Source organism: Geospiza fortis, unplaced genomic scaffold, assembly GCF_000277835.1.
Source record: "Geospiza fortis unplaced genomic scaffold, GeoFor_1.0 scaffold330, whole genome shotgun sequence".
Taxonomy (NCBI): Eukaryota; Metazoa; Chordata; class Aves; order Passeriformes; family Thraupidae; genus Geospiza; species Geospiza fortis.
In genome coordinates this window covers 1,854,074-1,864,109 of record NW_005054400.1, presented here as the reverse complement: position 1 = coordinate 1,864,109, position 10,036 = coordinate 1,854,074, and positions in this window count along the sequence as shown.

Sequence of the window (10,036 nt, the reverse complement as noted above, 5' to 3'; positions counted from 1 at the left end):
ACTGCTTGGCAGCAGGACATGGGGCCAGCTATCACCTGGGGCTGTGACTGAAATCCTATTCAGATACAGGTGTGGGCTTCAGGTCCATGCCCAGTGAATTTTGGCTACTGTGCTCCCTGAGGGATCAGGCAGGTCATACTCCCCTTGTGTAGCAGCATGAGTGTGGTAACAAGGAGAGTATTTTGCCTTAGGAATCGTGCTGCAGAGGATATGATGACCTTGTTCTGCTTTTTGGGTCTCCACAGGGCTTTTTGGTTTGTGTAGTTTGTCAAAAGCAAGCTCTGAGTGCTGCATGTGCTGGGCTGTGCGTGGGGAATGGGGGCTTTGAAGCACTGCAATGTGTTTTTGCTAGGGAAGCTGCTCCCAGGACCAACAGGAAATATTTCTGCAGTCTTTGCCATGTGTCCCAAAGCATGGATTGCCTCCAGCACATGGGGAGGGTGCTGAAAATCGCAGCATCCAGACTTTCCTTGGGGAAAAAAAAAAAAATATATATATATATGTAAAGGACTGGACACATGGTAGGCAGCAGGAGAAAGGCAGTGATGGAGCCCTTCCAGGGAAAACAACTCTGTTATGGGTTGTGGAGTAAACACAGATGTCTGGAATTGCAAGGAGCAAAGGAGCAGAGCCATCCTGGTGTGCTGGGGAGGGTTTGCCTGGGGGATGCTGCAGGGTGAGACAGCAAATCCCTGCAGGGGCATGAGCTCTGGACAGGCATGGCAGCCCTGCCTGGGTCTCTCCAGCTGTCCTGGCCTCTTGGCTGCCCTGTGGGGGCTTGAGTTTGGGTTAGGGGCAGGGAATTTATGGAATGGGGGGAAAAAGCCACCAACTTGGCCAGAGTCATTGTTGGGTGTTTTTATCAGAGGGAAGAGTCAAGGTTTGATCCCCCATGTGTCACTGGGCAATCCCACTTTTGCTCACAGCTTTAAACCACAAGAAAGAGGACCCTGAAGAATCAAATGCATGGTGGGTGAGAGCTGGCAATGTGCCCTGAGAAGGGAGCAGAGAGGATCTATCCTTCCCAGACAAATCTGGGTCCTGCCACTGAGCTAACCTCTGCTGGAGGAAAAATTATTTATATTCCAGTTACCTAGATATGGGAAACAAAAGGAAGGAAAAAACAGCAATTGTTTAAAAAGAAAAATAACAAAGCTGTGACAAATAGCTGATCTACTTGTTCCTGTCTGGGAGGAGCACCATGATGGGCTATAAGGACATGGCATAGTTATCCCTCCTCTGCTCTGTGAGCTCCCAGCTCTGAGGGTTTGGCCAGCAGAATTCTGTCCATCACTTTTTAGGAGTGCATTTCTTGCTATTTCTTGCTATTTTTTTCTTGCATTCATTGTAGTGGCTGAAAAGAAAGGGAAACGAAGTCTTGAAAAATACAGATGGGAAATGTTAAAAATGATGTCCTTGTAACATTTCTCATCTGTATTTTTGGTTAGGTGTGTACTTGGTTAGGTGTGTACTCATCTGTATTTTTGGTTAGGTTTTTTTTTTTTGGTTAGGTGTGTACTTGGAGATATTTTAGCAAGGATTCCTTTTGAAACTGGATTTGACTGCATTTCTCAAGGAAGGGAAGCCAGAGCTGCATCTGCAGAAGTGCTGTGCAAGGAGCCCTGGAGCAGCCCAGCTTCCTGCAGTGCAAATGGACCTGGATTCTGACCTCACCCGGGCTGCAGGCAGTTGCAGGAGGAATAAAAAGTAAATCTGGGCTTGTTGCCATGAATAATACGATGTCTTTACATCCTGACCTAATTGTATTAATTCTTCATGGCAAATATCATATGGAAGTGGCTGATTAGTAGCTAGCAATGAGAGTGGCATTGGCCATCTGGTGTGCTCAGCTTGGAAGGGAAAAGAAAAAGATCAGGATGAAACAAAACTGGAACACATGAGTCTTTCAGATAATGAATTAGCCAGATTCATTAAATTTCAGTTCAGATTTGTCTCTGCTGACACTTGTGTATGGGCAGGGCAGGAGGCAGTGATGTCTAGGAGGAAAGTGATCCCTTCAAGCTGATGGTGTGCAGTGGATTGTGGTTATTTTTCAATAAGAACCCATAAGAAATAGTGGTGTCAGCTCTGTTGTACCTGAGCTACTCACAGGTTTGCTTCTGTTAACCTTGTGATAAGTTTCTATGAGCTTTACCCAGGGAGTGCAGCTCATTCATGAGCAAAATTAATTAAAATCAACTTGATTTTTCTTCCACGACTAAAAGCAGAGCAGAAAAACTGATTTCTGTCTTATGTCTTACCTTGGCAAAAGCATCTCAGCTTTGTCTGGCAAGGCAGTTACAGAAATCCTTCCCTTCAAACTCTGCTCACCTCTGGCAGCTCAGAGACAGAAGACCTGTCTGAGATTTTGCCCTTGTTGATTTTTAAATTTTTCTTTTCCTTTCCCTGCAGCCCTGGGAGAAGGTGCTATGATGGAAAGGCACTCTGCACTGCCCTGAGGAATGCTGCAGCTCCTCCTGGGCTTGGGCAGCAAAGATCTCCCTTGAGATCTCCCTGAGGGGTGCACACGTACTGAGTGAGATTTGGCTTCACACACCAAGAAACTGGGACTTGTGCTGAAGAATTTTGCTGTTGTTGTTGTTGAAAATAGCCAGGAGGATCCCATCTTAGTGTTGGAGAACAGGGTGGGAAGCTTGAAATGAGTCCTGAAGGGCTCCAGGGGGATGACAGAGTGGCTGGGCTCCTTGGCTGGGTTGGGGAGAGCAGCCAGGGAACCTGGGGCTGAGTCAGAGGTTTCCATCTGTGCAGGGGTTGTCCAGAGGTGAGCTTGAACTCGCTCTTTGGCCAAATGTCCTTGCTGGACTGGTCACTGAAAGGCCTGGGCGTGCCAAAAGTTTGCTGTGCTCTGCAGGGCTTCCTCATGGGAGGCTTTGGAGAAAAAAAAAAATTTAATTTATTTTTGTTACCAGGGAATTTCCTGCATTGCACCTGCGCAGGCTGGAAACAAGTGAGTGGTGGCAAGCTTGTTTGGAGGAGAGGGGGGAGGAAAGGGGATGAGACCTCTTGGCTTAGGCTCCAGAGACCATGCCAAGCCCAGAACTCTGCTAATCTCATGCTAAACCTCTGGAATCAAGGAGGTCTTGAAGGCAACGTTAAGAATGGTAAAAAGGGGTGGATAAATTTCTCAAGCAATTGAATTTGGAATACTATTCCAAGACAGCAGCCCTGATCCCTTGGTGCCAGGTATGGTTACAGGGAGGAGCTGTGTGCCTTTGTTTAATTCCATGTTTATTATGTACCTAATGAGCTCTGGTTTTGCTTTTAATTTAAGCCAGCCCTTCTTCCCCCCTCTCCTCCCCAATAATTAATGATCAACACCATGGTCCAACCTGATTGCCTGACAGACAAGGAGTGCTCAGTGACTGTGGCCTTTTTAACAGGCTCCTTATTAAATGTTCCTGCTGGATAAACAAGCTGGGGGGAGGCTGCTGGGGGTAATTCCCAAACACTCCAGAGTTGCCAAAGCTCTGGACCAGAGTGTGTGTGCTGAGGGCTGTGGGAGTCATTTTCAGTGGCTTTACTGACAGATGCTCCTAATTGTGTGTGTGTCTTTCTCTGAGGGATGAGTCATGGGCTGCTGGGAGCAGCACCAGGTTCCAGAGTAGCTTTGATGGACATGATTATTGCAAGAAGCCCTAAATTTAGGATGCTCTTGGAGGAGCCAGGTTGCTGGGATATGGCTATTACCGTACCTCCCTTTTTAAAGATTGGACTTAATGATGTTAAAGGTCTTTTCCAGCTGCAATGATTCATTTGGGCAGGTGCTGCAGGATCTGACCTGGTGATGCTGCAGGATAAAGGCTGATGTGCTGTGGGCTAGGAGTGTGCAAACATCCCATTCCCAGGAGGAAGGACCTTCCCAGTCCTGCTCCAACTTCACTATGTGGGGGGGTCTTTCCCTGGATTTATTTCAATTATATTTTAATTACGGATTTCAGACTTCTGTAGATACCAGAGCTGGTTCTAGGGAAGCATTTCGTGGCTGTGGCTGCTGATGGAGAGCTGGGTATGGTGACCCCAGTATGTCTCACTTGGACTGCAGGATCTGTTCTTCTCCAAGGTGCAGGGCTGCTGCTGGGAATCCTGCAGCTGAGCACTGAAGGGTGGCTGTTGTCAGCTCAGAGTGTAATTTCCTATTTATTATACTTAAAGACACAGATGGGAATCACTCTGGATCATTCACAACATTTGTCTGGTTTGGAGGCAGTGACCTGCAGGTCAAAGGCTTTGTGCCCTTTACAGTCCCTGGGGAGTTGGGGACACTGAGCTGCAGCCTCTCCAGTTTTACCCTGACTGCTGCTTTGGGAGCCAAGTGTGCAGCTCCTCAGTGTGCCCTCCTTGTCACACTTCAGCTTTTCACACTCTGTTTTTGAGGCTGACAAAGTGGCATCTATGGTTCTTTCCTCCCTCACCTTCTTCCCAAATTGTTGTGGTTTGTGTAAAGCCACAGTGGTGGATCAGCCCATGACCTCCTGCAATCCCTCTCAGAGATCACCTCATGAAATACAGGCCATGGATCCTCTCCTTTCCCTGCCAGCCTTTTCTTGTGTAGCTCCAATCTATGAGCCTGTGATTTTGTGCCCTGAGGAAGAATCCTGGTGACACCATGGCCAAAGGGAGATGGGCAGTGAGGCCAAAACCTTTTGTAATTCCATTTTTTGGCTGGATGGTGTGATGCAGTGAGCAGGTGTTGTGCCCACACTGCTGCTTCCAGGATCACTCTGTTTCCCAGAGAAGTGGCTCTTTATTTCCCCTATGGACTCCTGGTGTTTGTTCATTACTAACCTAAAAATAAACAGCATCTTGCTTAGAGGCAAACCTTTGCCAGCTGATTATGGGGAACCTAAAATATACTGAACTCTGATTCATCAGGGCATGATAAGATTTGATCCTTTTATAACTGGTATGTGGAGGACTGCTTTATAAATAATAACATCACGTGTTTAATATGACACACAAGTTATAATTAATAGCAACATCCCGTGTGATGGGAAGGGTGAAGGCAGGCAGACACCTTTCCCACCCTCTCTGAAACATGTTGAGGCAATAAAGCAAGTGTTAAAAATACACCTAGCATGGCACTGCATTTAACAACTGCTGCAGAATGAATCACAAATAAAAACACAAGCTTCCATTGATGAAAAAATTGGGATAATGATGATAAGCAAATAACCTCAGCTGCAATGGATGGCACTGTGCAAGCACACGTAATTATGCAAGTGATTTGCTTAGCATTGATGGTGTCTGCTATGAGGTAAAGTCGTCCTGGAGCACTGTGGGAAGGTCTGTGCACAGTAAAACAGGGCCAGCACTTGCTCACTTGATTCAGAGCTTCCCTGAGCTTTGGAAAGCCTCTGCAACTGCTCATCCTCTGGGGGCTGGGATGGTTTCTGCTACCTGCATTTTCCACAGGTTTGCTGAGACCAAGGCAGGGAGAACTCCCCCCTCCAGGGACCACCAGACTGTGCAAATATCTGCTTGCAACCACCTCACAGCAACCTCAATGTATGTTTGTTCATTTGTTCCAGTGTTAGCAGGACCCAAATGCATTGTTTTCAAAACATCCTTGCTTTTCTCTCCAGCAGTTTTACTGCTTCCAAATATGTTCTGTGCCCCTGCTCAGCAGTAGGTGGTTATTTAAAACAATACATTTCTCTTCTGTGCAGTGCTTTCTCAGAGGTCTTGGCTTGTTCAGGCTTTAACTAGGCTTCAGCATGCAAATTTAATGTGTCATTGAGGCATACTTAGGTATAATTAATATAGAGGGGTTACTTGTAAATTGGGGCTGGGGACAGATTTGTTAGGCCAACCCCAGCAGTGGTTTTCTTTAAACGCTCAAGCTGATGACAGGTTTGATGTGAGAGTGACATTTACTAGTGGGAGGAGGCCAGGAATATTTATATTTTGGATGTGTGTGGTGGGAAGTTTTTGGGAGGTTTGTTTTTTTTTGTTGGTGTTTTTTTTTTTTTTTAATTTTTTGGGTTTTTTTTTTCCCATCTTCACTTTTTTTTTCTGTTCCCAAATTTCGCAGCTGTGATTCGATTTACACAAAGCAAATTGTTGCAAGTTTGCAGTGTTCCAATTCCTTCCCTCGTCAGGGACCAGAATGGCAATTCCAGCAGCGCCCTGGGAAAGGGGCTGGGGTGTTCCATGTGTGACATGAAGGCAGATGAACTTATCAAATCTTGCCTGAGATGTGGCAAATATTGATGTATCTGCTATAGCATGAAGCTTTTGTTAAATATTTCCAGGATGCTGGAAGAACTTTGGGAGTGCCAGAGTCAGCTCTTTTGCTATCCACAAAACCTGGCTGACCCTTGGTCACTGCAGTCCCCTTCTGGAAGCACAGGGCTAAACTTTTAGGAATTATTTGTAAAATGCAAAAAAAAAAAAAAATGGAAAGCTGCAAATTCCCTTTTAAACCTCAAAGAGGAGGGAAGCCCTCCTGTTTTGAGATGCAAACTGGTTTGTTACAGAAAGGGATTGGGAACAAACCTTCCCTGAAACATCTGGGGCTGATCCCCATCAGAGTCAGGATGCAGGACCAGATGGTCAGCTCTCCTGTGAAAATTCTATTTTTTTATTTACATGAAAACACTCTTTTAGTTGTGGGGGAAAAAACTTAGCCAATTCTGCTGTGAAGAAATGTAGCAGAAATAAAAAATTCCTCTATTCTGAGAAGCTCCCTGCCCATTTGAATGCTGTATCAATAGGAGTCTCAAATGAGGAGTAAGGAGATCAAGAAGGAAAAGCATCAGCTCTTTTTTGGCTTTCAGGGACCAGCAGAAATACAGAGAAAAATTGCTGGTAGCTGATATATTGACCAGTTTTCATTATAACTTCAGTGTTTCTTTCAGCTGAAAGAGAAGATATGATATGTCTTGATTAAATGAAATGTCATCTCAGTGTTGAATTAATTACGTAGAACATGGGCAAGGACTTGGTATTGTATTAATTTGGCTGCTCTGGAGAAAACATCAATAAGCTGTTTGTGGATGACAGCTTCATACTCTGTCAGCTTCTGCCTAGGATCTCACAGCTCCTTGCAAGTTCTGGTCTGTTAAGCTTGGTAGAGGCAGTGAAATCATTAAAATTTCCCTTTTGTACAAGCTAGAGCAGCACTAAGAAAACTTTCAGGCTTTTCCTCTGCAGTTCAAAGCAATGGGAATTTGTTAGAGGTGTGGAGGACTGGACCCTAAATAAGCCCCTGAAAGCTTTTCTGGTGCCCCACCAACTTGCACAGGATTGGCCTCAGAGATGGAAAGAAAAGACCAGATTTCCATGCTATCCAGCACTGAAGATTTTAGATGAATGTTGAGTTGCTCCTTGCTTGGTGGCTGATTAAGAACCAGCCACAGCCAGGGGTTGGCAAAGATCAAGATTGGTTTTACAAGCAGAGGTTGACTCAAGTGAGTTGTCACAGTCTGCTTTTCTGGGAAAAGGCAATTATAACTCAGGAAGTTCTGATGTGAAAATGATTTTGGCAGATATGCTCTTTTTTTAATAGTTTATGCATGCAAAGGCAATAGGGAAGATAAGGTGATGGGAAAGGTGAATCAAAGCAAAAAATCTCTTTTGTGTGGGGTCATGTTTTGTTTCAGAGATGTGCTCAAAGAAAATGCAAAGCTATTCCCTGGATTTGCCACCACATTTAAGAGGTCATTTCAGGCTTGGGGAGAGGATTCCTGGAACTTTGTAGAAAGGCTTAAAACCTGCTTTTCTGAAAGACCCCATGGGCAGAGATACAATGGCTGACCCACCCACAACATCCCAGCCCTGATTTGGGTTACTCTTGGGGCAAGGCAGGATAATGGGGAGGGGTTCACTGCCTGCCCAACCCCTCACCCTCCCACAGAGATGGCCAAAAAGGTTCTGGTCCCTATCAAGGAGCAGAGCTCTCCCTTCCAGGTGGAGTCTCAAGTCACCATGGTTGTTATGGCAGTCGCCCTGGGAGGTTTTACAGCACAGATGCAGTTTTATGGTTATTATTTATTTTTATGGTTCATTGGATCGAGGCCCCCAATTTGCTTCATAGCTCTCCAATGTCAACAATTATCAGGCAGCTGCTAATTGGGGGCTGGATCAGAAAATCAGCAGCCTCCTATCACTGGAAATCTCCGTGGGTGATGTTTCTGACACCTCCAAAATCAATGGCAACAAGCCCAGCTTGGAGGGGAGTTGGACACTGAGGAAACCAGGAACACACCCTGCTCTCCTGTGCCCAGCTCCAGTGACAGCTCTAAACCTGATTTCCACACTGGTAAAAGCTAATGAAGCATGGAAGAGCATCATTAAGCCATAAGCAGTTTTTGCATTTGAGACTGGATGCAAGGAAGGATCCATTGGGGTTTTTTTTTTGCTTTTTTTGTGTAACTGAGTGACTGTTCTGGAGAATTCAGCCTTTGGATGAGTGAAAAGGGGAGAGACAGACAAAAGGTAAGGGGAGAAGAAAGAATAACGGCATCCTTAGAAGGAAAAGGGTAAAAGGATTAACTTTTTGGACAACATTTCTTAAATTTCAAATTCTTGCAAAAGTAGCAAAAAAATGGAAAATAAAATGTAGGCTTGTCATAGTTTAGTTCCAAACCTCCACCCCCTCAATGACAAAAAAAAAAAAGGTCAGACATAATTTTTGGTCTCAAAACTTTAAGACTTTTAAGTTCTGGTTGAATTTAAGCCTCTAAGTGCAGTTAACCTTTTAAGCTGAATTTAGTTTTCTATCAATTTCTAGGAGGCAAAATCTTTAAAAATAGCATTTTGCACCTGCTCTAGCAGTGCCAGAGACCAAACTGTGCTCCATGGTCCTTGCTGTCCTTGCTGCCACCTGTGCCACGGTTTCCAGGTGGCAGATCCTGCAGACCTCGTGACAGCTGTAGTGCAGGAGGGGCAGGAGTTGGACCCATCCAACCTGATTATTCCACAGGCTTGGATGGCAGGTCACGGGCATTCCTCTGAGCTGAGCAAACAACTGACATATGTGCACTGAGAACAATTTGAAAATGTGCATTTGATAGATTTTAAATTATAAGACACTGATGTTTTATGCTGTTTTTTTCTCAGAAACCACTAAATCTGTTGTGCTCTGCCCATGTGCCATGCAGGGATGTTGTAACTCCCCACACAAGCTGATTCCCCAGCCCTATATTTCACCTTCCTTTTGATGGCTCTGTCATTTAAGCCTTCAGATAATAGGCCATTATTCTCAGAGTTGCTATTATATTTTATTAATAGGAAGAAGGAGGGGGGGAAATTATTGTCACAAACTCTGAGGGATTTGCACTTGGAGCACTCAGAGCTCTGGAGAAGGGCAAATCATTCATCTGCCTTGCTGGATGGATGTAGATCTCATCCCTTCCTCCCTGCTTTTCCAGGTCCTGCCAGCCATGGGGACAGGTCCCACCCCAGCTGGTGGCAGGACCAGCAGTTTGGCCTCCCAGGGATTATCCAGAGAGGGCTCTGTGCCAGCTGCAGTGGTGGGTGATGGATGGAGGCTGGGTTAGTGCAGCTGAGCTCTCCTCTCACATCTGTGCGTGTGGGTGTGTGTACACGTAGAGACAGCCAGAACAAGTCTGTTCCTGTTTGGAAGATCAGTGTCAAAAGTGGATTTTGTAAGAGCTGGCCAGGCTCCTGTTTCCACATTACTAACCAAAAGCAGTTAGATGGTTTTTTGGGTGCCTCTGCTTTTCCAAATCACTGCATGGCTGTGTCTCTCCCTTCAGAAAAGGGAAGGACGTGCTCCAGAGATTCCATGGAGGTATGACAGCAGCTCATCCCAGTTCGGTGGGGCTGGGCATCACATAATAGGGTGGCCAAGGTGTGACTGCAGCAAGGAGGGAAGGAAAAACCTGTGCTGGGGGGTAGGGACCAGCTTGCAGAAAGGTTTCTGCTCCCCTTACAAGAAAGGGATGAGTACAGACATGTTGGATCCAGCTGTGGCTCCCTTTGTGTCTGTACAAATTGTTGTACCTTCTCCAACCTTTCAGAGACAACACAGGACAAGGATTTTTTTTTTTTT